This window comes from Aphelocoma coerulescens, chromosome 3, assembly GCF_041296385.1.
Source record: "Aphelocoma coerulescens isolate FSJ_1873_10779 chromosome 3, UR_Acoe_1.0, whole genome shotgun sequence".
Lineage (NCBI taxonomy): Eukaryota > Metazoa > Chordata > Aves > Passeriformes > Corvidae > Aphelocoma > Aphelocoma coerulescens.
The window spans coordinates 13,168,203-13,196,018 of NC_091016.1; the positions used below are offsets into that span (position 1 = coordinate 13,168,203).

Genomic DNA, 27,816 nt, shown 5'->3' on the forward strand with positions numbered 1-27,816 from the left:
TGCCATGGCGGCGGCGGCGGCGGCGGCCGGACCCGGGCGGCAAAGTGGCCCCGAAACCGAGTCCCCGAGGCGCCCCAAGCGTCCCCGAGTTACCCCAAGTTACCAGGTCGGCTCTTTATTTTCGTCTCCTACCGATGCTGAGGCGGGGACGGGTCTCCTGAGGGGCTGCTCGCCTTCCCCCCTCAGGCCTTCCCCTCCCCGCGGGGGTCTGTCTGCCCGCTATCCTCGCACTGAGCCAAATCAGGCAGCTCTTAAAAGATTCTGATTGCCATCAGTATTGTGTTATTCCATAGCTAGACATCCTGGAAGAGCTGTTACTCCTCCCAGGAGGCCTTGCCCAGGTCTGCTTGGTGAACAGTTTGCATTTGCGGGATGGGCTCTCAATAAAGGAAAAGATAAGTGTGATCTCCTGACTCCTCTCTGGCAGCCCAATATTTATAAAGGATAAGTATGACCTCCTGCATTGTCTCGGGCAGCCCAATATATGTAAAGGATAACTATGACTTCCTCCATTGTCTGGGGCAGCCCAATATTTGTTTATTGTGTTGCCCCAAATTCCACTGACTTCTATGAAAAGCCCAGGTTTTTCCTTTCATGCCATGAGCTATGTCAGTCCGCTGTGAACAGCAGCCTGTTACCATTAGGTATTACCCAAAGAATATAACCACGAGGGGGGTTGTATAGTTAAGAGAGTTACATATTGTGTGGAAAATCATGCTGCAAAAGGCCAGTGTCCACAATGGAGACAGAAGAGTCCTGCAAAAATCAACTTTATTTGAATAAAGGGAGACAGCCCACTGGGCCATACCCCTGTGGGGTTTCTCTCGACTTTTTGGAGGACGCATATTGCCCTCCCTTCTTCCCAACCATCTACTACATATTCCCCCTTGAACATGTATCCCCCCCTTATAAGGCATTGCATGATCATTAAAATTAGCTTTTAGCCCGCTCTGGGTGGAGAAGCTAATACTCATGAGTCTATTAAGTCTGTGTCCCTAAAGTTCAGAAGTTCAGGCTGTGCTTGGCTCTGCAACAAACTAATGTGGTTTGATGTTGGTAAAGACCCCCCCACCCATTCTTCCAGAACCTCACGGGTCCTTTCAGATCAAATCTTTTGTAAAGACCTTAGACCCATTTCTCCTATCACATAGGGATAGATGTATAAGTTTATGGCTATAATTTTTTTTCTACCTTTGATTTTACAGAATAGTGGGAACAATCAGAAATTTTAAAAATACCAGAATATAGGCCATAATATTTGACCTTTTTTTAACTTTAATCACATCCAGATATTGACAATGAGGAAACAACAGGGTTGTCATACCTAGTAGGACAAAGAAGCTATAGAAACAAACATGGACTAATCCAGTGGCATGCAGCTGTGATGGAAGGACATCCTGGTCAGCTGCACAGCTTTACCTGGGTATGGATTGCTTTCTAACATCCATATGATAAATGTTCATATGTTAATCTGCTTTTCAGAGCATGGCATGGTTTACATTGCTGGTCGAAGACAGAGGCATAAAGCAATTGCCTTAAAAGCCTGCTCTTTGTCCAGAAAATTAATTAATCTGTATGTTTTAAATCCCTCAGCTTGTTGAACCAAGCACAGAGGGCTCTAGGAAACGACACTGTTTCCTACTCTGCTGTTGGACTTGCTGGGTAATTCTGGACACAGCACTTAACCCGCCTGTGTCTTAGTCCCACAAAGCTGGATATGGTACCATGCCACATCATACTAATGCTCATGGATAAGGCATCTGCAATCTCTGAGTGAGAAATGTTTCATTTTGGGTTCAAATTATTTGTCAGACAGAATGCTTCAGCTATACCTCCTCATGTGATGGCAACATTTACTCTGCTCCAAGATAAAATTTCTTTTAATATGGCAGACATGAAGTAAAAAAAGAGCAAACTTCCTTCACTCACTTTTCTGAGGTTAGATATTCACTAGATCCTTAAATAGGTTATATATAACACGCAACTCCTTTTTAATAACGTTTTGTCACTTTTATCAGATGAGCCTTTTCCTGCCAGGAATTTAGGCTGGCAGTTAAAGAAAACTCTGTATGACAAAGGGTTAGTTTGATAATTGCCATCAGAATTTATAGTGTAATTGAAGTCTCTCAAGAAATAGTGATACTGAAGTCTGCCAAATATAAATGGTTAATTTGCTGTTTATAGCCCAGCATAAAGATTTTATAACAAAGGGATACAAGTTCTGTACCAGAAGTACCAGAACTTGCATCCTGCGTGGTATAGTCAATAAATTCACCACTGTTCTTACTACCAACTGTTGTTGCTGTTAGCTGTTGGATAGCCTTAAAAGATTTTTCTATTTTATTAAATGTCATGTACAGTGCAGGAGATGAAATATAATGTGGTTTGAACAGACATCTCTTTTAAAACTTACTTTACTGATTTAGTTGATCTGAGATATTACTTCTTGTTTTAAAGATTTTTTTTTAAAGTGTCTGTAGGAAGAAAGTTGCAGATAGTGTTAAGAACATTTTCTTTAACAGGAAAGGAACTTTTATTGTGGTCTGCACTCATCAGTGTTATTTGCTGTGAGCAGGGTAACAGAGAATAAGATTTGTTTTAACTACACCCCAAGTACACAGGAGTCTGTATTTCTTTCTTAGGTCAGTCATACAATGCAAAGAAATGGAAAAGCTTAAAAATCAATGAATTGATGGGTACTATATACGTTTGAATTATCTTCTTTGTGTAAACTTGCTTAGAAGGTTGTAAAGAAATAAGCAAACTGAAGAAAAAAAATTGATTGTTTCCTATCTTCAGAGTCATTTTGTAAATACACTTCATAACTTAGAGTTTTTGCAGTAAGTTGAAAAGTGATCTTTGTATAATATTGTGTAAATAAAAGATTTGTCTTCCAAAAACCTACTGTCTACTAGCTGCTGCTCCTTGTTACAGCCATGGAGAGAACTATCCACAGTTTTGCTACCAGGAGAAGGTGTTGTGACTTGCGGTGACTTTTGTGAGAGATCAATATGTCGTGATAGAAGATAATAAAAGTATGATGACTAAGCAGAGTGCTGAAGCTTATCAGAGAAAGTACTACCTCTGTCTTAATACTGAGTTTGATAGACTTTTATGAACTTGCCAGTTAAGTGCTCTGTGCTTATCCTAATGTGCAGGCATACAAAGAGAGGCAGGAAATACTTAGAATTAAAAGGGAAAATGGGTTATTGGAACAGCTGTCCCGTAGCTCTGCTCAGTATGGAAGAGTAAGGAGGGTCTAGGAGGAACCAGTGATATCTTGCTCACAGCAAAGCAAACAGTGAGCAGTCTTACTGCTCACTTAGTTTTACTTCCACTCCCCACAGAGCCCTCTCTCCCAGTGTAGGTGTATGGAATTTGGACCTGCAAAGTCTGTCTGGCTAGAGAAACTGAGGCCAGTTCCTATGCTGATGAGGCTGGTTCCAATGTTGTATTGGCAGGGCAGGAGAAAGACACTCTACCTGAAAACTAGCATTAATCTTTTCTCTTCAATAATCTGTTTGGTTTCTTATTGAGGCATTTTACCTTTGTCTTGGATTTATTTCATTACTTTACCAAAAATAGAAGGCTAGAAATATTCACAGAAAGTGTCCCCTGACTAAATGTTGATCATTTTCTGGATTTATCCAACTGTGGATGAAGTAAGCTAAAAACTGTCTGGATACTTCTGAATAGATCATGGTTTAAAGGGCAGGTGAGCCCTCAGCAGACACACCTTCAACATTGTATGACTACTTCATTAGCATTAAGGGACTCTGACCTTCACCAAATCCTGAATATCTCACTTTCCTTGTTATCAAAGCCAACCGCGCTCAGGTGCCAGAGGCAGCGTGGCCATGGGGGCCAAAGCAGGGTAATTCTCCTGCTAAGAAAAGACAACTTGGTTGTCAAAATGCACCAGACCGAGAGTGTTGAGCAGGCCTGGATTTCTGTGAAGGACAAAAGGGTCTGGCTTCTCCTCCCTGTAAGCACCACCCATTCTGAGTCATCTGAGCTGGAAGTACTGGCATAATTGCAAAACATCTTCACACAGATGGTATGATCCAGTGAAGGTTACATGAGGATTCTTGAGTGAGATATTTGGCTGTTTAATTAAAATACTACAAGGACAGGTTTTTATTGTTAGGTACTTTCCACAAACATTTCTTCACAAGGCGGAGAAAATGTTTTTTCTTTTTAGCGTCACAGGGGTACAGAGTATGAACTTTTATTTTTGTTAGCTCATTTCCAGATAAACATAAGAACACATTGTAAAGGTCACTTTGTGTTTTAAATTCAACAAAAATTCCATTTCATGTGGTATCTCTAGCATATGTCCCATCTGCCATTCGAAACTTTTAAAACTCCATTTCAAACAAAATTATCTTATAGAGTTCAGGCACTGCAAATCATCATGAATTTTGACCACTGTAGATGTGATGATACTTTGTCACAAAAGCCCAGATCCATGCAGGGCATATACTTGGCTTGATTTCACTGAAATTTAGGGGCCACAAACAGTTTTATGGTAAAGAAAATCTGCCTTTACAGCTATGCTTCTTATCTGAAACAGTTTAATTTCTGAGGCCTTAAGATGAAGCAGTGAAATGTGCAGATGAGATGTGTTGGACACGGAACTCATGGGAAACCCCTGGATGCTCTCTCTGGACCCTGTTCTCCATTGCCCTAAATATTTTGTAGTTGTTTAGGCATGTGCAGCAGATGAAAAGTATTAATAAATCTGAAATCTCCACTTACAACGCTGGTAACATTTTGAGGCCACTTTCCACAGATATAAATGACAACCAATGGAATGTCAGAGTTTCAGAAACCTGATTTCCAGAGATTTCGAATTCTTTTTATACCAGCTGAAGTGAATTAAACCGTTTTCTGAAAACTGGGTTCCAGATATTAAAGTCTGGCAGGCAAAGCTGGGTTATCCAAAATTAGATGCCAATTCTGAAAAGATAATTGTAAGTGATGATCTCATAGGGGAAGTCTGAGACAGAGCCAAGACTAGAATCTAAATCATCTGATACCCAGTCCTGTGCATTAACCACACCACTGATTTTTTAATACTCTGAGCTTGAGTACTGAGTTCTTAAATAAATAAATGCAATTTTCAAAACTCATCCACAGCACATGTAAAATAACATTTTGATGTAGTTTGCTTAATTCTGGTAGCTGAAGTCAATTTGCATCTCAGATTTTCAAAGAAAGTGGTTTCAAATAAATTCATTCTTTATTGTGGTGAACTTAAGCCCCACATGGGTAAATGTTACTTTTAACAAATCGATTAATGTATTTTTTTTTTACCATTCTTTACGTGTTTTCTGCACTTGTAAAATCAGTCCTTACCAAGTACTTTTACATGAGTGTATCTGTGGTTGCTGTAAAATACTATACATATTAGAAGCTAGAAAGCAGTGAGATTTTCCATTTTTCCTATGAAGACAGGCTGAGTGAGCTAGGGTTGTTCAGCCTGGAGAAGAGAAGGTTCTGGGGAGACTTTATTTTGGCTTTTCAGTACTAGAGGGGGGCTTTATAGGAAAAGCGGCAGAAGACTTTTTACCAAGGCCTGCAGTGACAGGACAAGGGGCAATGGTTTTAAACTGAGAGGGCAGGTTTAGATTGGACATAAGAAAGACATTTTTTGTAACAAAGGTGGTTAGACACTGGCATGGACTGCCCAGAGAAGCTGTGGATGTCCCATCTCTGTGACTGTTAAGGATCAGGTTGAATGAGGCTTGCAGCAGCCTGGTCTGGTGGGAGGTGTCCCTGCCCATGGCAGGAGGTTGGACAGGATGATCTTTAAGGTCCCTTCCAACCCAAACCATGCTGTGATTCTGTGATTTTACGAGTTGCAATGATTGAAGCAAGATGAGGTGCAACAAAAATTTCAGAGCAGAGAGCACCACCGAAGTAGGACACGTGGGCTTAGTAAATAGGCCACGTGCAAGGATATTGGAGAGATTCAATCCCCATGGATTCAATCCTGTAAGTATTCCACATGCAAGAAGTTTGGAGATGGAAACACCTGTTGGTTGGTTCCCTGGTCTATGGGATGCAGGAAGGCCTACAGTGCCGCTGTTCTGCAGGGTCAAGCTCTCCTGCTCAGGATCCTGCAATGCTTGGAGAGCTCTATACAATATTTTGAAGACCAGGGAGGTTTGAATAAATGAGAGAGATATTTCTGAATGAAGTACAGTGTCTTTCATAAAGTAGTTTTTCCAGAAGGCATACAAATTATCAATATCTGTTAGTGCTGGGAGTTTGAATTGTACCTTTCACTTTTTCTCAAAAGACTTGGTATTTTTAAAGTCTTTTGTTTTTAACCAAGTCCAAAAACTTACTAATACTGAGAATGAAAATGGGGAAACAGCTCAAATTTGTGGGTGCATCACTATCTTAAAATAAGGAAAACCTCTCTTCTCCTGTCACACTCAATATCACAAACATTCAACTAGCAATTCTCTAGAGATTATTTGCCCTGAATTTCAAATGGAATAAGACAAACAAGAAGGAAAGGAAATACAGATTTTCTGGGTGTTTTGTTTTGTTTGGGGTTTTTGTATTTTGCAAGTGAACATTGGATGTACTTAAAACTTTTGTATGAGAATTTTTATGCTTCTTGATTAGGGAGATATTGATGTCTCAGACTAGATAGTAAGAGAGGAATGTGAATTTACTTGGATTCCAGCAGACAGGCTCATGAAGAGAAAGTCTCAGATGCGAATAAAAAACTGTGAGGTTGTTGCCTAATTGATTAGAAGCAAAGAACTGTCAGACATCTGGAGTGTGCAAAGTGTAAGATTGTCCTCTGATTTCTCAACGTTGGCAGTTTTGATGCCACTTGTACTTTAAATTAGTATTACTACTCGGGGAAAAAATGCAACCTTTCTCTCTTTAATCTTTCTTTAATCAACAGTTTATAAATGCAGTAGCACATTTCAGATGTGAGTAATGTATTTTTATCTGGCAATTGATTAATGTGCCTGCTGAGATGCAGAACAGTGACACACAGCATAGTGCTGCTTGAGAAGGAAATAATATTTTATTTTTTCATTAGGTCTCATAGCTTTGGATATCCATGGAAATCAATAGCTGCTTGTAAGATGGATACGACATATTGCATGGTTGCTCTAGTTCCTGTAACTTATATAAATATTCGTTTCTGATTTTTTTGAGGAAACATCCTTTCTGCACAGAATTAGCTTTACAATCAAAGCCGGTGTTGGGAGAACACCCTGATCAGGTTACTAATCAGCCCGTAAGGGAGTGGAGATTTAAGACAGGAGGTGGCAGCCTTGAGTAGTAACTCATTGCTGTCTCTGCTTAGTTAAGCTCGGATCCAAATGGAGTCAGAGCTGGGCACCAATAACTCAGCATCTCAGCCCTTTTTCTTAAACATCACAACGACAAGCGGCCTGGATAGTGAAGATGGCAACAACTAGCTTTGTCCTTTTTGCCTAGTAATTAAAAATGTAGCTAATTAATTTAATACTTTTAATGTGAAGCTTGTATGAGTTTTCCTGGATTTTTTTAACATTTGGATCAGCAGTTGTAGCAGGAAAGACTGCAGCACACTGCAGAGGCTGAATTTAATCTGTCTCATTCTCATCTGGGTATGTTTATTCTAACTAGGAAAATCATGTTGCAAACAAGAATAACTAACAAAATATGGAGTTGATTTATTCAAATAAAAGTTGTGCCTAATTCTGGTCTACTTTTTGGTATCCTGGAATGTTGGGTGTTTCTTCATCCCCTAACTGTGGTGTACAAGCAGGTCATGAGGTACTTCTATCTCCCTCATGAGCTACCACACAGTAATGGCAAGATAGCCTACTTTTATTAGTAATATCACTGAAATTTTCTAATCCATAAATCAGCAGAAGACCTTGCAACTCTACAGTCTCAGCAGAGAGAGGAACTTGATGACATCATTGTTTTTCCCCTGTGAAAATGCTTAGTTGGAAAAAGACAAAAAAAGATTAAATGAATCAGAGTAGCTCCATGCAACCTCCCACTTCTAATCTTCTTGAAGAATGTGAACAGTACCATTCACTGGTAAAAATGTAACCAAGAGAGTTCTGCAGCGTTGTTCATTTCTGCTGAATATTCACAGTAGGAATTATACTTGTAAATTTTATTATTGTAAATTTTGTGTATCTATTGATTAATTTTTCCCTACAGCTCCACATTTTTAAAATATGTATTTTGGGCCAAATCTCAATTTACAATTTTTTCATTCAGGTGCATGTGAAAAGTCTTCATTTGAAAGTTTGCTAAACAACAAATCCTTCAAATAGAATAGGTTGCAACTCTGCTCTGCCTGGAAAGTACACATGCATGTAAGTCTTGATCCATAACAGAACTAATTTTCTGAGCTTGTTTTTTGTCACAGTCTGTAGACAAAAAATAGCATTTTCCCCTTTTTCCCCTGTGGCTTGAATCCTGCAGTTAACCTGTGCGTGCACGGATCTGTCTGCTTCACACAGACACCACAGTCTGCCTGGATGGATCTGAATGAGAGCCCGTGCTTTCTGTAAGAGTCCTGTTAGGCACAGTAGACGTTGTCAGGGGACCTTCTGTTTAATCTTTTTATTAAGCAAACATTTCCTTAAGTTTGCATAAGCAGTCGCCCAGCCATGGCTTCCACACAATCCTTTAATAACTGGCAGGGTGTGGTGATTACATTTCCTCGGAGGCTTCTCCTCTATCTGACTACCAAAAGTAATTTATTCCTCAGTTAACATCATTACTTGCTTGTTTTGTTTCTTCACTTCCTTTGTCTGTCACAGGCAGATCTGGGAGTTAATAGCTGTCTTTTTAATGCAAAAAGTGGGTGGGGGATGATTCTTCGAGCCCAATTCCCTAAAGAAATAAGGCTTGTGTGATCATTCTCTGCCTATTCCAACATTCAACATGCTGATAACATGGAACCCCACTGGCCATTTCACTTCATGTGGAAGAGAAACAGGGGGCTCCAGTCTTCCATCTTCCTGGCAATTTATGAAAGTGGATGGCTGGGGGGGTGGAAAAAGAGCCTACTACTACCTCCTAGTATTAAGGTACTTGTTAATTTAGGAGATACATGCTAAGTTTTGAATATCAAAATACCAAAATTTCAGATTTATTTGGAGTCAAGAGGAGCACCTCCCTTTTGTGTGTGTTTGGTTTTTAAAAAGGCCACTGAAACTGTGAAAGAATGTGCAAAACTTGCTTGGTACAGATAATCAGTACTGATCACTACTTTTAGGTTGAAGGCTGAGTCATAACAGTTGTTCTGAGCATTAATTTAATTTTCACTCCATCACAGCATTTATGGGATTGGAAAATGTGCCAAACAGTATTTTGCTCTATGAAGAAGCGCAATAAGCTTGGGCCTTATAATGTCTGCGTTGCTGGAGAAATACGGCTTTCTTTTTTTGGGTAGGTGGTTTTGGAGTCTTAAAGACTCTCTGATTTTTGCTTTCTTAAAACAACAATAGCCGCAGCCTTGGCTGGGTTAGGACATGGACAGATGCTTTGTTCCAGATACAGCTGTGCAGAGAGGAAAGAGGTTTTCCATCCACAGCCACATGGGTGCTTCTAGCTTCTACAAACCGACCTGTCACGGAGAAGTTTTTTATGGGTTCTCCCTAATTCATACTAAGCACAATTAGGTGTATCATTTTAAGCAGTTTAAAATCCTGAGGTATGAAGTATGGCAGCTGGCTTTGCCTCATCTGAGTTAGCAGTACTGCCATGGACTCTTCTGTTAGCACCCCTGAAGAATGGTCAGAAAGTTCTGAGGTGGTTAGTCCCGTCCACTGGCACTGCTAGATGTAGAAGAAATCACTTCTACACAGCCTGAAGCCCTTCTGATAATTCACAAGCATATGGCATCATGGGCAGGACTTCTGCCTGCACAAAAGGTGAGTGAATACCATTTGGGGATTTGAATACCTGAGCTCAACAAACAGAAAGAAAAAGACTGACTGTGGGGGGTTTGGTTCTGTAACCGGGCGGAAACACCAATTTAGTGTAGTGGTTTGGTCCAAGATGCTCATTACTGTTTATCTTCTGTGAGATAAGAATTAGGAGAAACGCAAAGCAGGCACCAAACTTGAAAGAATATAAAGAAGTTTATTAACAGACCTAAAAGAAGGAAAAAAAAATTATACCACACCTTCAGAACTCTTCTCCTCCCCCACCTTCCTCCCTTCTCCCACTGACAATGTAAAAAGACAACTCTTGAGATGTTCAGTCTGTTTACCACTTCCATAATAACCTTGTTCAGTCCATTTAGAAAGAGAAGTCTCTTCTTGCTTGTGCTATGAAAACATTATCACAACGAGACAGCCACCCACTTCCAAATAGTGTTCAGTCCATTTAGGAAGAGGAGTCTCTCTGCTTGCATGCGAGTCCCTTCCCCCAACTGGCAGCTTTTCCCACAACTGCTTTCGAGGGTCCACTCTTGAAGGTTTTTGGGGTACAATTTTAAGGTTGAGCCATTCAGAAACAAAAGTTCTCTTCACCCATCTCTGGGAGCATTTAATCTCTAAGAACAGAGGCCCTTCTCCTTCCCTGGGAGCAAAGTGTCATACATGAAATCCCTATTTGTGCTTGGTCTTTGCATATTAAGTGCTTTAATTAATTTTGAGTTAAACATTTTTAAATTGAATGTTAAAATTAACCCATCAGCCCAGGTACCAAAAATTAAGTTCCATTAATCACTTGTACACCATAAGAGTTATCTTTCCTGAGTTTACTGTATGCTTTTACAAGTGTTTTAAGATGTTCGATGTATTTTAGTACTTTTTTTAGGTGTTTTTACTTGTCCTTTGGTTCCAAGGCAGATTTCAAAACCCCAGTTCCAACAAACAGCCCAGCCCCCATAGCCATTACCCTGTAAGTAGGCTCCATGGCAACCTGAATTTTAATGACCCTTATCTCAACTAATACCACCCCTCTGACAAGGATGAGCCATTGGTGGACAGAGATAATCTGTCAAAGGGAAAACACCAATCACCTTAAACCGAAGGGGCGGGCTGTGGGTGGGCTGTGGGTGGAGCAAAGGCACTATAAAACAGGGAGCACGAGAAAGGCACGCCCCCTTTCTCTCCAGCCTGCTGAGGTGGAGTTCAGTGCTGGGAAGGCGTATTCCTATCAAGGAACTTTTAGTAATTTTTTTTGGCTTTTGGGCCAGCCAAAGGCCAGCCTAGCACTGCAAGCCCTTTTTCTCTACCTGAGGTCCAGTGCTGTTTCAGCCAGAAGATCAAGAATCCCTGCACTCCTGGGGCATACCATCTACCATCTATTTGGTAGCCATAGGATCCCAAATTTTTATATTTTGCTAATTTTTGCAATTTTTCAATTTTTCCATTTTTAATGAATTGTTTTAATTTTTAACTAAGAGTTGTCTCATTCCTCACAAAAGGGTCTTCCTCATCTTCATCTTTAGGACTATCTCTGGGAGCATCTCTAGGAACTGAGGTTTTCTCCTTTCCCGTTTGGAGCAAAAGTCCTCATCTGGTTCATCTCTCCCTGTTCAAACTTCTCATGAAATTACAGCTGCATCAGCATCTGCCTATCTCAGCACAGGTGCTTTTGCTCACAAGCACGAGTTGAACACTCCACCCCCCATATCTTCATGAAATTACAACGGGATACTCTGATACGTCATAGCTTCACAACAGAATTTCAGCTTTAAGCATCTCCTCTCTCTCTTCCCTCAGGTTTTTAGCTCTTCACAGCAATAAAAGGGTTAATCTCACCTCGGCCTTGCAGCTGGAATGTGGCTTATCGCTGTGGAGGGGGGGGAGCCGAGCCGCTCCAGCTGCACACAGCAAGGCTGTGTGGGGGTTTCGTGGGTGGAACAGGTCCATCGGCTCCAGGATGGCCATGGCCCGGCCTGGCCTGGCCCGAGCAGGGCCAGGCCCGCTGGCCCCCCCCCACAGGCCCCGCAGCCACCTGTCCCTGCACCGGAAATGAGAGAGAGCTTGGGGGGGAATCTGTCTACTCTTAAGTGTGGATCACAGAGGTGGTCACAACTTTAAGTGGCTCAAAGAATTGTCCATATTCAAACTGGCCGCTGATAGGTTCTATCAGGTCCCAGAGGAAGCTGTAAGCACCCCTTAGCAAGGACATTCCTTATGGGACTATGCTTGCTAACCTATGACACTGACTCATGCTTTTACAAACCAGTGCCAGTGAGCAGAATCACATTTTAAATAAGGCCACATGTGAAAATGGTTTCTTATGCTGAGAAAAATTGTAGATATGTGGAAATGGTATTTGAAGAACTATTTAGTGGGGCACTAAGGAGATCTATTCTGAGAGCATAGCTTGGACTGTGAATGGCATGAGCAGGTATTTGGGGAACCCGAGCCCTGTGTGTGGTAGAAAAGTCTAAGAGAAATGTGCAAGAAGCCCATGAGTAATGGAATCAGTGAAACCTGGTTTCCAGTGGATTTGTGCTTCATGCAAGTTTTCCCCCTGGCCTGTATGGTCTTTGTCTTAGATGGATCATCTGATGCCTAGTAAGAATTAGGCTTTTGCTACATTCTTTTCCATGGCTGGAGACACCATCTGGATCTCCTCTTCCTCCCAGCTGGCTGCCTACTTTCACTAAACTTAGGATGATTTTGTGTCTTGAAACCTGTGATTCATTTTCAAATTTAGTTGAAAATCAGCACTGGATTCAAAAGTTACTCTAGGAGGAAGTGAAGACAGCAGAATAGGCACTAATACACAAAACATGATGACAAAGGCCTTTTTTTCCTTAGGAAATCAGAAGAGTTGGGGAAGGCACTTCCTTCATATTTGGTGATTTCCAGCACTGGCAAGGTCACCTCATTGGGACATAGAAAGGGCAAATGGAAGCAGCTCTCTAAACTTAAACCTGCTTTCATCTTGCAGCCCTGTTATAGAGAACTGAGGGACAGGTTTACAATATTGTATTCTTGTGGAGGTTTATTGGCATTTATTTGGAACTTGGTTATTTATTAGGTGAAAATATACTATAATTTCAGGAGTTGGTCTATATCTATATGTGGATTACATTTTTTAAACTGTTTCTTAGGTCAGTATTACTGATATTATTAATTTTGCTTAACCTGCTAATCATTCCAAAATTGTATATATTTGTCTAGTGGGGATGAATGAGAAAACAAAATCCAGTAACAGGTGCACAAAGCAATCTACCTGAACATATAAGTCAAGTTTAATAGGCACATTTTGTGAATCAGAACAATTTTCTGTAGGTCTTATCAACATCCTTATCTTCCATCTTCAACTCAGTAGGTAAGAACTTGTAGCCATTGTTTTGCTAGTGCTTTGGTTGACTTGAAAAATAATCCTCCTTTGACTATTTGAGAACATGTAGCTGAAATATCTGGTAGTGGCAAGCTATGCTTTTGTCCCAGGGAAAAAAACACAAAAGCTTAAATGGAAAATGAAGGAGGAACCTATCAGAAGAACTGTTCAGAATAAACAGCCCTGCGCATGTCCTCTCTGAAAATTTCATTTAGCTCCAGCCATGGGCTTGAATAACCTACCTCATGTTTACTAGCACCAGCTAAAAATTTATTCAACACAGAGAATATACACCTTTTTATTCTACACAGGGAATGTGTACCTTGTATCAGACTTGGTAAGAAAGAAAGGTGGGTTTCATGTAGATTATGTCATTGTCTGTAAAAAGAGATACGTCTTGACTGCGGAAAACAAAAGTGCTTTATCTAGGTGCTTAGCCTAGTGCAAACATTTTTCCACCAAATACAAAATATCTGTTGACATATCTAGGATGGAAGAATCTGTATAGATAGGTGTGATAAAAAGCCTTCTTTGCCTCACTGAAATTCTCAGTAAGAATTCAGTTACAAGCCCCTTCAGTAGGGCTTGTAAGAAAATAATATTTCAATTAAACAAGCTGTACCTTATGGTTCTAGAAAGTAATAAAGCTTCTGCAAGAACTATATGTACAGTAGACCCTAGGATGTGTTGTCTAACAGCACAGCTCCTATCCAGGGATAAGTACTTCTTAAATCTGAGGAAGTTAAATCCTATTTTTTTTAATGTTATTTCTTACATTATTCTATGCGATAACAGACTTCTGCATTTAATTCCTGCCTTCTTGGCCTTACTTCTCCAATTTTAAGGCAATCAGGGCATGAGCCCTTCTTTCAACAGTCCCAGTGTATAATATTGAACACCAAGGTAGTGAGATCAGTATTCCCCTCTGTAAGGATTTCAGGGTGGTGTCAAACCTGCCAAGTGACTTTCACAACACTCTGATAGGTGGTGTGGCCGGGGTGTTTGAGTGACTCCTGCCTGAGCAGTCCTGGCCTTGTAAACTAGCACAGGTATCTTGACTGCTCAGATCTGTGCTTGCATAACTTAGCCAAATCTGAATCAGCTCCAGGGCCAAGGAAGGCAGTAGTGCTGGGTTTTCAAAGCTCCTTGTGCCATTTTCCTGCACAGTGTTTGCCAGCAGGTTAGAACTGAACCTTGTGTATCAGCTACAAATGCCAGGTGTGTATGGGAGCTGTGTTCCAATACAAGGCCTCCTTTAGATACCATGAAGCTTAAGTGCCTTCTTTCTGTTAATACCAACCATTTACCTACTACGTCTGCTTGAATCTAAATGAGTAGTTTGAAGTGATCTTTGTACTTACCACAGTATGCAAATAAACTGGTTCTTTTGATTCTGTGAGGGGAAGGGGTTTGTTTGTGTGACCTTGGGAGCAGACATGGGTATTTGTTCCTGGCTGCAGGAGGAACACATGGTTGTGGAATTTGGAGACTGGGAGACTGCTTATGAGAAGTATTACCACATGTTCATCTTATCCTGAATAGCCTTTCTTTGACACTGTATATTGGAAGTGCCTGTATCATGGAAAACAAGTTTTAACCACAAAGGCTGTGTGGAGTGTGACCCTGGTGCCTGAGAGCACAGGCCATACCCAAAGCAGCCGTGGTCTTCCCCTTAGCATGCTCAGTGTAAGTCACAGCACCTCGGGTCACATTTTCCAGAACTATTTTCAGTGTTCCTTGGGTAGTATTTTTAATATTATCAGCTTAAAAATTAACTGTTGCTCAAGAATATTTCACTAATTTCACTAGTGAATATCTAAGAAAATCTGAAGGGTACAGGACAGTCTTGCATTTAATTTTTTTTTTCTTTCCTCCTCGCCACATTATTTTTTTCTCCTTGAAGCTGGCAAAGCCCTGAGTATAGAGATTTTACACTCTGATCTCGTGCCCTGAATTATGACCTCACCATTCCAGACCAATTTCTGGTAGTCATTTAGCAGTACCTCTGCTAGATGTGGATATGTAATTTAACTATGGGGATAGTAAAATTAACAAAAAGCATGTAGTTTAACTTCTAGAACCCACGCTTAAACTGTAGTGCCAAGGCATGGAAACTCTGGGTTTTTCCTAATGAAAATGAACAGACCAAATTACTGAGACAATAAAGATGGAGTCTTGCAATGGTATTGTACACAGCTTTGCTGTTTCGTATTACACAGATTCACTTTTCTTATTGAACAGAAGTAATAGAGAAAGTAAAATGAACCACCCTCTAAACACCAGCCAGCTTCTCTCACCAAATGGTCAGTAGGCAATAAAGAGAAACAGGCAATTTAGAAGATAATTCGTTCTCATCATCTTTGATACCCATTTCAGGAGAGAGGAACTCATCCCTCAGAAGGAGGAAGGGATGCAGTCTTGTATGTGCAGCTGTCATTGCTTAGCTTTCAAATTACCACTAACAACCTTATCCAACCTGTTTTTGTGACTGGAACCTAATGAAAATGCAGCCAATATTTGCAAATGCAAAGCTCTACAGCAATATAAGTCTTTCTAATATATTTCACCCTGCTCCACAGAGCAGCAGAAGAGATTTTTAATTTACCCGCTAAGGACATAGTGCTGATTTGGCTCTGTGCTTCTTGGAAACTGTCTTTGCTCTGCTATTTCCTGTTATTTTCTCAAGTTTTGTATTTCAGAAGAGAACGGGGGCCTACTCAAAATCTCTTTATGTTTGTGGCAGCGTGAGGTGATTCCTTGGACAGACGTAGATGGGTGTTATTTGCAGGTAGAAAGGGAAAGAAGAGCGAAAGCACGGCAAAAGTTTTCTCCTTTTAGCTGTGAGGCTTTGATGCCTGACGGCCAGCACGCCACGGCGAGCAGCCGCCCGCAGCGCTGGCCTTGCTTGACACATTCAGCAGACGCTGCTAAATCTCGCTTCCTCAGACTTTCAGCATTTTTCATGACTGTTCCTCCTTCCATCCCGAGACGCGAGCCACGAGCCGGGTCGTGCTCGCTCTGGCAGCTCCTGTGACACAGCACAGCTCTGCTGGGCTGTCTGCGGGCCGGCGGCCACTGTGGAACAACCCTTCTGGCTGCATTAGCAGATGACTGCATTTAAAGACGAGGCTTTGCCACTGCGTGCGTTTGAATGATTGTGGTGCTGCATTGTCTGCTGGTGTTTGTTGACATTGAAATTTATAGAATTTTGTTTGTGTGTCTTGTGAGAGGGGGATATATCACTGCAGTCGTCTGACACGTCACCTATGTTGATGGCCTTATTTCAAACCTTTTTGGCAGCCAAGTTGAATAAATTGCTTTCAGAATCTGTGGATGACCTGGCAGGAACTGAGCGATTGTCCTTAAAACCATTTGTAGTTTCTGTTTTGTGCCCTTGACAGATCAGTGGTTGGGAAATTTGTTCACATGCCATCTGCACCTGCTAGCTTTGCCATGCAGGAATAGGTCATTTCCTTTCCAAACATGACTGGCTTCTGATATCAGCGGGAAATTGGCAGCTCTTTTATGAAAGCAGTAGATTCCAGTTTCCTCTTTTCGATTTTCACTGAGATAAGAAAGGAGTTGTTATTGTTACGGTCTCAGTGCTCTGTCCAAGTTCTCTTCCCCACAGAACTGCTTTTTCAGTCATTCAAAACCAGTTTGTCAGTAGTACACAGCAGTATCTTCTACTATGTCTGAGATTGTCCCAAGGTAATTTTTTCCCCAATATCACAGGCTTAATTCTAAACAGAACTGCACAACCTAAAGTGAAAATATGTCCTTCTTCTTTTGTCTCTTGGTCTTTCTTCCTCATTTTTGTGAAAGAATAAGAGAATCCAGAATAAAGTGTCTATCTGGTGCTGGTGGTAGGACTTAAGAAACAACATAATGGAATTGAAGTGTACTTTTCTCCCTATTTCTTTGTCATATCAAAGTGTTGATGCCAAGTGTCACTCATAGTACTTTCAGTTCTCTTCTCAAATGGCAGAAAGCTGTTGCAATGACTTCTTTGTAAGAAGTCTTTAAACCAGCAGCTAGGGAATCAGTGATGTTGGGCAGGGTGCAGGCAATTGCCTCATCTCCAGCCTGAAGTATCACCTTTGCAGAGAGCTGCAAAGGAGTTTTGTTGCTGACAATAAGATGGTGAATTTTGTTCCCGTTCTAAACAGCATAAAGCAGCTGCATTGGCTTTACAAGTGATTCAAAGGTTTGCTCTCCCTAAAAGTTAGGGTAAATTGTTTGTGCATCCAATGTGTGCTGTGTGTCTTTTTCCTCCTGTCAGTTACTGGAGATGGAGATAGAATTGTGGGTTTGTCTGTGCTTTCATGTAGCATTATTAATGAAACAGGTAATCCTATTTGTCTTAAAATCAAGGCAAAGATCTCTTGTGTTCCATCTGTTCCAGACACCAACAGCATGCTCATCACCATGGTATTAGAACAGCCTGGTACACAAATAGCAATCAGCAGTTATTAACCTAATATTGTTACTTGGTCCATAAAGCTAATATTGGCAGAGATACAAGACATCACTCACTGTGAGACAGTTGCTCAAGTGATGTACTTTGTTCTGCCAGAATATGATAATATTCTGTATAAAAGTCAGTAAAAGGATGCTTTTTTGTTGTTTGTTTCATGCAAGCAGCAAAAAATTGCCAGTATAATATATCAAAATTTTCTCTTTACATCCAGTAATTTACAATCCATTGTTATCTAGTTGTAGAACAGCATTCTTTAAAAAACAAAAGGGCTTTTTATTTTAATATGTATTAGATCAAATCAAACCACTGAAAGTTCCCCTTTCCTTCCTTTCTTCCCCAGCTGCTGATATAGACTGATGCAGGAGTGGCTTTTTGCATGCAGACCACCATTTATCTCAAACTGGAGCTAGATGAGTTCAGGTCCATTCAGCAGGTGATCTGTAGTGCTGAAGGGGTGGCATGTGATTGCAGCCCACCAGGAAACTCTTAAGTCTCCCAAGACATCCTGAACACCCACAAAATTTGCATGTTCCTTATTTGTCCTTACTCCCATTCATGCATCTCATTTATACATATTCAAAAGTCCAACTTCAAATGCCTCCTTTTTGCTTGGTCACTTTTCCCTCAGATACAACGTAAGGATTTTTTTCAGAGTTGAACAGACACACCTTTAAAATCTCTGGTATTTAAATTTCTGGTTAAAAGGAATATATTCCTCTGGAGTGGCATATTTGTGCCAATCCAGTTAAATTAATAGCCCATCTGTATATCGTTTTTCTTCCCTTCTTAATCAGAATATATTCCTGGGAGACCTATTTTGTAAGCTTGTCTACAGAGACTTCTTTATTGCAGCAAGATGGAGCCTTTTCATCCTGCAGCTTCACAGTTGCAGGGTTCAACTGTGAAACAAAAGTGAAACCAAGTCATTAAAGTTCCTAGGTTCTATACACAATGAATTTTGCTTGCTTTAGAAGGCAAACTGCTGCCAAATTAACATTTCTGTCAGCATTATAGTGCCTATACAGGTGCTGCTCTAATGAAAGGAAACATCTTTATCTGAGCTGGTTGTGTCAGCAATTACTACTCTTTCAGTGAACATGAAACTTAAATGGTCATAATGTTGGTTCAGTCTCCATTTTTATATCAATAACTTCTTTTTTTTTTAAGTTAACTAGAATAATTAATTAGTATTAATAATTATTAACTATCACAATAAACTAATTTAAAACTGTGAATAGATTCTTAAGAACACTGTTGCCAAATGGAGCCATCCATTTGTTTGGAAAGGCCAACAGGATCTTTTTATAAAAAAGAGGATCATTTTCTGCAGGTCAGGTCTGTCTTGAACACTTTTTGTATTTAAAATTAATAAAATAAACTAATAAAAACTAGCTTTTGGCTCAGAAAGGGAAGGAGTCTAAAGTACTGAGTGACTCTCATACATGTCTAGATACAATGAAGGGCAAAGTGCAGCATTTTTATCCTGTCATTCCCTGTTATCACTCCCAGTTATTAAGCATGTGGTGGGTATTAACATCAACCTTGCCTCAAACATTTAACAGACGTTACTTACTAGACAAACTGCATGTGCCCTGTGTTATTTCTCTCAGGGCCTGTCTCTCACTGGATGCATGCCAGACTGTCCTTTGGGATGTAGCCCAGTGAGCAGGAGAAATGGGTTTGGACTTGGCAAAATCGCAATAAGCATAAAACTATAGCTGGAACTTTCTTGGAATACTCTCTCCTATCTCATTATCCTAGGCCAGTATCTTGGTCCTCTGCAGCCAAATGCTTTGGAGCAATGTTGTGGAGAAGAATGAGTAATTTCTGACTCAGTTTAGTAGGTTTATCAGGACCGAAAAAGCTATAGCTGGACTAAATGCCGTGTCCACAGCTTGTTTCATGTAGCTCTTTTTGTCATGTACAGTGACTGCCCACCAAAAAAAAATGAAGATGCATTGCTTCAGCTTTTATAAGAAAGATCTCAAGCAGGTTGTGTTGTATCCCTGAATACAAAGTGTTTCCAGGGGCTCTTAGTTCTCTCTGCTCCTGTGTCTGCAATATACATTGCAACAGTACATGTTGCCACTGCACAGTCTCCCCTTGTCCTCTTATTTTAGATAGGCTGCATCCTCCTCAGTTATCTTTGAGATTTATGACTTAGAGCATAAAATGTAACCACTAAAATAGGGCAGATGATTTTTCTGCACAATTTTGAACGACTAGTCAAAGCAGGATTTTGGGGAGAATGTGTCATAGTTTTGTAGAACTGGGTGCCTTTCAAAATAGCTGCTGAGAGTGGGGTGCTCATTCAATTCACCACGTGTTACACTGGGCGCACTCTAGAAAAGATCAGACACTGTTTTGAATTAACGAGGAGGGCTGGGATCTCTGATATTGTTAATTATGTGTTGGTGGAAAGCACAGTAGGCCATTGTTCTTTCTGAACCAGAGTACCAGAACAAAAAAAAAGCAGCGAAAGGTCATCACTGCAGAAGCTGTCACCCTTGTTCCTTTGTGTGCTCTATCTCTTCCATGGGGATGTCCAATGGATATCAAAAAGCAAAGCAAATGTAGTTGTCCTGATTTTTTTTGTCTTCAAACCCCATCACACATAATAATCCTCTGTGGCTTTCTGCCCACAGGACGTTTTGATGCCCTTGATTTAGGCATGATATTGTTATGTCTTTTGAACCACGCATTTTAGCAGAGTTTGTATTTGGGCATAAGAGCCTGGACATGGAATGCATATTACACAGGGCAATATTGTGTTATAAAACACATATATAACATATATAGTTAATCTCATGTATTCAAAATGTCACCCATTTTGCATGGTACAAAAGGCATCTCATTAGTTAATCAATATAGGTAATGCATGCAGTGTAGGGAGTGACTGCATTTAACTATGACTTGCATTTAACTATGAATTAGTTGATCTTTGAAAAGCTTTTTTTCTTAAGGTAAAAGGAACAAATAATTTCAGTGCCTTATTTTAAATAGTATCATTTGTAATTATTTTTCACAATAGCAAATGGAATGTAAATAGGTAATGGTGAATTTATACCTCCTGAAATTATACCTGTTCTCTCTCCTTTTGCTTGCTTTTAGGAAGAAACTGGAGAGCTGCTTCATCAGTGCAAATCCATGCTGTGGTTGGTCTCATGAAAAGGATCATATTGATGAATTAGTGTAGCTACCCTTCCAGCTATGGAAGAATACCTCATACAGAAAAAATTCATAGGTGACTAATAGCTGTGGTAAGCAGCCTTTGAAATTTGGGAGAAACATTTGGTATGCCTGGAAATCAACCTAGATCTAAATTACCTGCCACTGTGGATATCTTAATCTTAATTCATGCTTTTCCACCACATTTCAGAACGTGCCCTTTATCTGAACAGCTTTGCTTTCCTGTTTGTTTGTTTTTTATGTTTATCAGTCATTACACAGTGCTATTTAGAATCAATTTAGCACCTTTCCATGTGTTGAGTGGTTGTGGTGAGTGATGATTGCAAGATTAGCCTGCTAGTAATTAAATATTGCTGTCTCTTAGCTTGAAAATGAAACATCTCTGTGGAATTTAAGAGTTTCTTGCTTTATTCAGGTTGTGCGTGTCTAAATAGTATGGATAGGTGTACCAAGTCAGTGTAGGCACAGTGCAATCTTCCAAAAAAAAAAAATTAAAAAAGCAAAAAGAAAAAGGGGGAGGGGTAGAGAGGAAGAAGAGAAAAAGAAATTGAGAGAAGGAAAACAAATTCAACCAATCATTAAAACTTTGAATTGTATGGGAAACCTTCCACAATTTGCTGAATCCTGGGTGTAATTTCCTAATTTTGGCTTTGTACAATCCAGGTAAAGGTTTCCTGTCTGGACTCATTTTTACTCACAGATGGGTCTTCAAAATTTGCAAGTGTTAAGTTGTGTAAAATAGGATGTGTTGCCTGTATGTTGAAGCCGAGGGGTACCTGTCTTAGTAAAGCAGAGGCTGGGTTCCTCACCATTTGTGGACCCAATGGATGCTTGTTTTTCATATTGGCTCTACCACTACGAAGAGTTTTACCTCTTGAATTCACTGATTAATGTTTTAAGCAGAATGAAGCCTTTTTTTTATTTTTTTCCAAATCTGCTACCAAAAATCACATTATTTCACCATTCAAAGACAGTTCTTTGATCCGTACCATGCTCCTCACAGGACTGCAGCAGTATGATACAAATGATGAGCTTCTGTTTGAAATAATAGGGATGATGCCTAATCCTGAACAGACATCAGAAGGATTTTAAATAAAGGTTATCACTGAGAGCCCTGTAAGCTAACCTCACTTAGTTCTGGCCTATGTTAGGGTGAAGATGAAGGCGTTTGAGTCTCTTAACTGAAGCAGAGCATGAGCTTTTTACCTTGAGCTCTTGTTACATTTAAGGGTTCCTGCTGAAAAACAATAATAAAAGATGAATCCCATCTGGTTTTCTGTTGATTGTTAGTTTAATTTAGTGTATGGTGACTCAAAAGTTTAGTCTGCCAGCCAACTAAGGTATGCAGTTATCAACATTACTGATAGGATAAACCAATTATGTAAGCTTATTTGCAAATCTTCCCAAATCCCATAATACTTAACAAAGTAAAACTCTTGAGCTGAAATGTACCTGTTTACAGAAAGATACAGCATCAAATAGAGATTTCATTCAGAATTTTGGGTAGACTAAGTGGCCTTGTTGCCTGCTTGGTTTTTTTTTTTTTCTCTGTTGCCATTTTTAGACATTAAATATATCAAGAAAGTGAAAAGAAAGTATGGACAAGAAAAACACAGTCATAAGAAAGAATTCTGAGACTTTTCAGAAAGGAGGCCCAAGCCCGGAACAGTATGTTCTGTGTCTTGAGTGTCTAGTGAGTGCTGCATCCTTGAGCTGTAACTATTTCCCAAACCCTGTGTCTAACCATTACCTTGGCAGGACTCCAGATTAAGCCTGTAGGGAGAGGAAGGTGCCTGTGGAGCTTGGCAAAAGTTGTTTGTCCTTTCCTCCTGAAGATACGCATTTGTTCCTGGGTAGTGTGGGAGGTGGCTCCTCCTTCCTGCATTTGTAGCCACCATGGAAACAGATAATTCCAGAAGACGGTCTAATAATGGAACTGCAGACCCAAATGTCATTACAGAGGTCTGAGACTCTCTCTCCTGACACTAAATTGTATATGCATCTCCTGACAGCTAAACTGCACATGCACGTGCAAGCAGTTCCACAGGCCTGCTCATGAACGCCCCAAACCAACTTAGATGGAGATTCCAAGGGATGAATAGGGTGAGAACAAAATGTCAAGGGCCAAGAAAGTCAAAAAACCACAAAGAGATTCAAAATTTAGATTATGGAAAGTGTGAAATGATATTGTCAATGTCAGGCCAGGAGACAAGGGAGGCATTCTGTTGTTGAATTGCATGTTGCAGGCCTCTGTAAGCATGCAATAGAGAAAGTATGGAAGATGCTGTGCAGGGCAGGTGTGTAAACAGGATGAGCAAACAGAGGAGGATTATGAGCAAAGAAAAATTAAGAAGAAAGTTTTTGAAAGAGGAAGAGGTCAGAAGAGAGCCTTGTGGCACAGAAGCTGACAGGGAAGAAAAGGGGTGTGACAGTAGAATGGAAGCCAAAAGAAAGTACAGCCATTGATTTAATTTGCTGCTTTTCTTTAGAAATGTATCCTTTTGCCACTTCTGGATGCCATGCACATGCATAAGAACCTACAAGCTTTTCAGCTTACCAGGGTGAAACTGCCTTCCAGAACTCTGGCATCAAAGGCACCTACAAAACCCAATAAAACAACCTTCAGTATTAGATCAATGTCAGTGTTCAATAACATCCGGTGCCAGGCAGGGAGATGCCAGCCCAGCTGGGCGAGTAGGAGCCAGAGCATTTGGATGGTAATTGGTTGATGAATCGAACTCTTAAGCAAACAGACACCTAGGCAAAGAGCAGAGCGGCCAAATTCCAGGGAGCACTACCCTGCTATCTCCGCTGTGTTGCAAAATGCCTGAGTCAGAGGGAGAAGATAGCCCTGGGCAGCACCTGCAGGGAGTACTCTGACCCCCACTTCAGCAAACCTTATGCTTCTGGGCCCTGTTCAAGCGTGCTGTCTAGCAGGACTCTGCCCCGATGTCTGTGGGGAGGTGAACCAAGGTCTGCAGCAGGAACAAAGGGTTCATTTGCTAGCAGGAGATGAGTGCCGCGAGCAGGACATCAGGAGACAGCACCCTCAAAGCCCAGCCTCCTGTTGCAGAGCTGTGGTCCAGAGTCTGAGCTGCCATTATAAAAACAAACAGGCCACATCCTCAGCTGGCACAGAGCTGCAGAAACTCAGCATATTAGCTCAAGCTGTGTCTTCTTTATCGCTTATGGCCCTGAAGATTATGATTGAAAAGATGCCCAGGGTGTAACAGATGAACTAAAGTGTACTGAATTTACCAGCAACCTTAAGTAAAAGCCTAAGTTGCTTAATTTATCCATGGAATCATTTTAGCAGTGAGCTTTTTTTACCTTTCTTGTGGGTGCTGTCATAAATGGCCTGTGGGAACAGTGGAATTGTCATATCTGGACGTTTTCAAGAATATCGCTATTGAGATTCAAATAGATGCAGCTGAAGCAGAGAAACTGACTAGATCATCTCTTGGAGTCTCTTCCAACCTTCTTTTTTCCATTATTTTAGCAAATCTGTTCAGTTGCTGTCCTAAGCTGGCAGTATTACCCTGCTTCCAGAGACTTGTGTCCCAGAAACTCCAACTCCCAAACCCTTCTGCTTCCTCTGCTTTGTATTGTATGGCTACTCATACAATACAAAATGTGGTATTGTCAGTTTTCCAAAATGTTGTGAAATCAAGATCTGAACCATGGCAACAGTGTAAAGTAAAGAAGGATATCAAAGTTAATACATAACCTGCTTATTACAGTGTTTCATGTCCTGCTCAACTCAACATAATTTTCTACTTCAAATTTGGGTGACAGTTGCCCTAAAAACACAGGTTTGCTCACAGCAATACTGAAGCAACTAGGCTTGAAGAAAAGAACCAGAACAAGGTGCTAGATCTCCTTCTGGGAGTTTCCCAAAAGAGATTTAGCTCACCGGGGTTGGACATCTGCTCCCCGAGCATCCCTGCTATCACTTCACATCCAAGTGCTGTTGACACTCCACCCTGCCTGTACCTCTTGTCTCCTGCCTGTGATTGGGACCAATGTGAAGCCTTGGGCTCCATTCCCCTCACTGTAGCATGTGAAAGCACAGCCAGATGTCCAGCCAAAGTGAGAGGCAGAGACGGACATCAGCCAGTCCCTGGTGATTCACAGACCCATAAATTCCCTTAAGCAATGTGTGATAGTGGACCAGCTCTGTTAAACAGTTCCAGAATACAATTTTCCTCTCCACAGTTCTGACATCTTACTACATCTGAATATGGGTACATTTGTACTTTCCCTCCCAGGGGCACCACAGGTCCATCAGCAACTTACTTCTCCCTTGCCTTTTAATTCCTAAATCAAGAATTAATAGGAGGAATTTGTTGACACCAATTTAGGTGTGCTGCCAACACATCTGAAATGGCCTGGTTGTATTGTCTAAAAACACTGGTAGCTGACAAGTCCTGCAGAGAAATTATGCACTGGGAGGACTGTGAGGGAGGCCAGAGACACGCTGCTGTTGATAAGCTAAAATCAGTGTTTGTTCCCCTGCACTCCCGGTATCCAAACAGCTATTGCAATGTTGTGTGGTCCTGGTGCCTGACCTTCTTCTGAGGCTGCTGTGCATCTATCAGCTTCCCACTCCACAGACCAGACACTGAGAAGGGGGAGGGGAAAGGAAGGGCAGAGGAAGGCAGGAGAGCAAATAAATACCTGTGGTTTTTTAATTTTATACATAGTCCAGGGAAAAGGACCCAGCAGGGGGCAAATGATTTCTGAACACTGCTGTGCTAACATGACAGCTTTATGGGGAGGCAGTTCTGGGTCAGGAGCCCAATTCCTCCTACCTTTGGTTCAAGAACTGTTATGCAGGGGAAAGAAAGACATTTCCAGGGTAAAATTGTGGTAGAGTGTCAAATAGCACACCTGAAGCCTTCCTTTGCCCTGCAACTGTGTGGTGTGGTTATATAGCTTAAAAATATGGACAATTTCATAAAAAATAAGGGCAGAAGAGAAAGGCAGAATGGATCCTGTGCAGGTCTCTGCTCTCTGCAAGGCGATCCCGTCCCAGTCCCACTGACAGCCCCGCGGCAGGGGGGAAGGGGGGCTCTGTACTGCAATGCAAAACCTGAGCTCATGCAGTTCTAACATTCCTCCTCCATCATCTGTGCTGGTTTTCCTCCTTCCTCTCCCTTCTTACACCTGACTGCAGCCACTGCAGCTTGCTTTCTCTCTCCCTCCCCATCCTCTGTCCTCTTGTCCCCCCATTCCCCAGAGCTCCTCTGGCACGGGCCTTTTGTGGCCTGGGGAGGAGAGACATGCGAGCAGGGAAGGGCAGATCACATGAGTGGAACCAGGAACCAGCAGAGTTCAACCTCAAAAACATGAATTAGTGGGTCAGGATGCTGCCCCAGGGTGGACAGGACTGAGGAAGTTTGCTACAGGTCGAGCCAGTCTGTGCTTGTGGCTTTTCCTTGGCTGCTCTGGTAGAGCACTATAGCCCAAGCTGAAGGAAATTCTGCAGCTGATTTCACTAACAGGATAATATAAACCTCTCTTTTCATAGGCAGAATTCAGCCCTGAAGGTACATAAATAATGTCCCCCTAACTGGCATCTGATACTGCTCCCTGCATTGCGCTCCTGTTAGCGAGAGACAAGCAAGGCCCCTCTAACCATCCAGTGGTTCGTGGTGTTCAAGACAAGCCATGAAAAACCCCTGAAGGCAGGAGGAGGGACAGGACAGAATGCGATAGGGGGTTATAAATCATCGCTGCGATCCCAGATAGGAACCAGGCAGGGGTCCTGAGCCTGCTCATCCAGTCAGACGGGTACACATGCAGACACTCGGCTGCAGATGGTGACACAACGGCAGCAGGTGACACCACAGCAGCAGTGACCTCAGCCCACCACACGGGAAGCAGAAAGTCCCCTCTGCACCTCCCGCAGAGCTGGAGCAGACCCACTTCTTCCCTCTGCCCTTACACCCTGAAACCATGGGTTGCTCCGGCTGCCACACTGCCCAGACAGTTGCACAGATTAAATATGCTTTCAGACATGGAAGCTGTTATTTCTCTGAGATGAAACAGCTTCCCAAACTCTTATTAACCTGTGCCCTACTTCAGAAGTACATCTAATTTGCAATTTCATAGTTAGCTGTTGCTGGTGTTGGTTTGTCCCTGTGTCTACTCTGACTTGGCTGGGTACATTTATGCAGCACCATATGTGGCAGAGTCCTATTTATTGTGGCTTGTGAGCATTATTCCTCACAACAGAGTAAGGAACTGGGGTGGTTGGAGGTTTTTGTTTCGCTGGGGTAGGGAAAAGTAAAAGCACAAATGTTAAAAATGTTAAGAAATCAATTTTTGTATTCAGCAGAGAATTAATTGCTGTCTGCTAAATGAAGTTTGTCATCTGGGGTATTCCTGCACATCTGGTCACCTTCCATGGAGTGCCTAAAGAGAACGACTGCACCAGAGAGGAAAGCACATTTCAAAAGTTTCACTGGATTTCTAATGGCAAACATCAAACAGAACAGGCACTGTTTCACAGATACACAAAGTAATAGAGAAAGGGAAGTGGAAACTTCAGCGATGGCCCCCGCAGAAACAACAGTTCGTACAGCAAGTTATGTGGTAGATCCAACTGCAGATTACGTTACCTCACCAGTAGTGTGAGAGAGCAGAGGAAACCCAAACCCTGTGTAACCAGTGCTCACTATTTCCTATTGCAGCCAGCACAGTTTATCGACTTTTTGTAAGGAACTGAACATAAATAAAACCTCAAAGATGTGTGGAGCATGAATGGCTTTCCTTCATCCTACTGTGGGGAGTAAAGGTGACAAGAGTGCAATTTCAGTTCCTCTGGGACTTCAGCTCTATTCTGA

The 27,816-nt window shown here is 41.4% G+C and overlaps 1 long non-coding RNA gene across 3 annotated transcripts; it reads left to right on the forward strand.

Moving 5' to 3' along the window:
- Nucleotides 1–16: 16 nt before the first annotated feature.
- Nucleotides 17–27,720, forward strand: LOC138107134 (uncharacterized). 3 transcript variants are annotated; one of them, XR_011149256.1, is made up of 4 exons: nucleotides 17–106; nucleotides 1,290–1,423; nucleotides 20,891–21,039; nucleotides 27,306–27,720. It is a non-coding gene; the product is annotated as an uncharacterized lncRNA (long non-coding RNA). The 3 variants fall into 3 exon arrangements; XR_011149255.1 differs by lacking the exon at nucleotides 1,290–1,423 and adding an exon at nucleotides 8,254–8,351; XR_011149254.1 differs by lacking the exon at nucleotides 1,290–1,423.
- The last annotated feature ends 96 nt before the right edge of the window (nucleotides 27,721–27,816 follow it).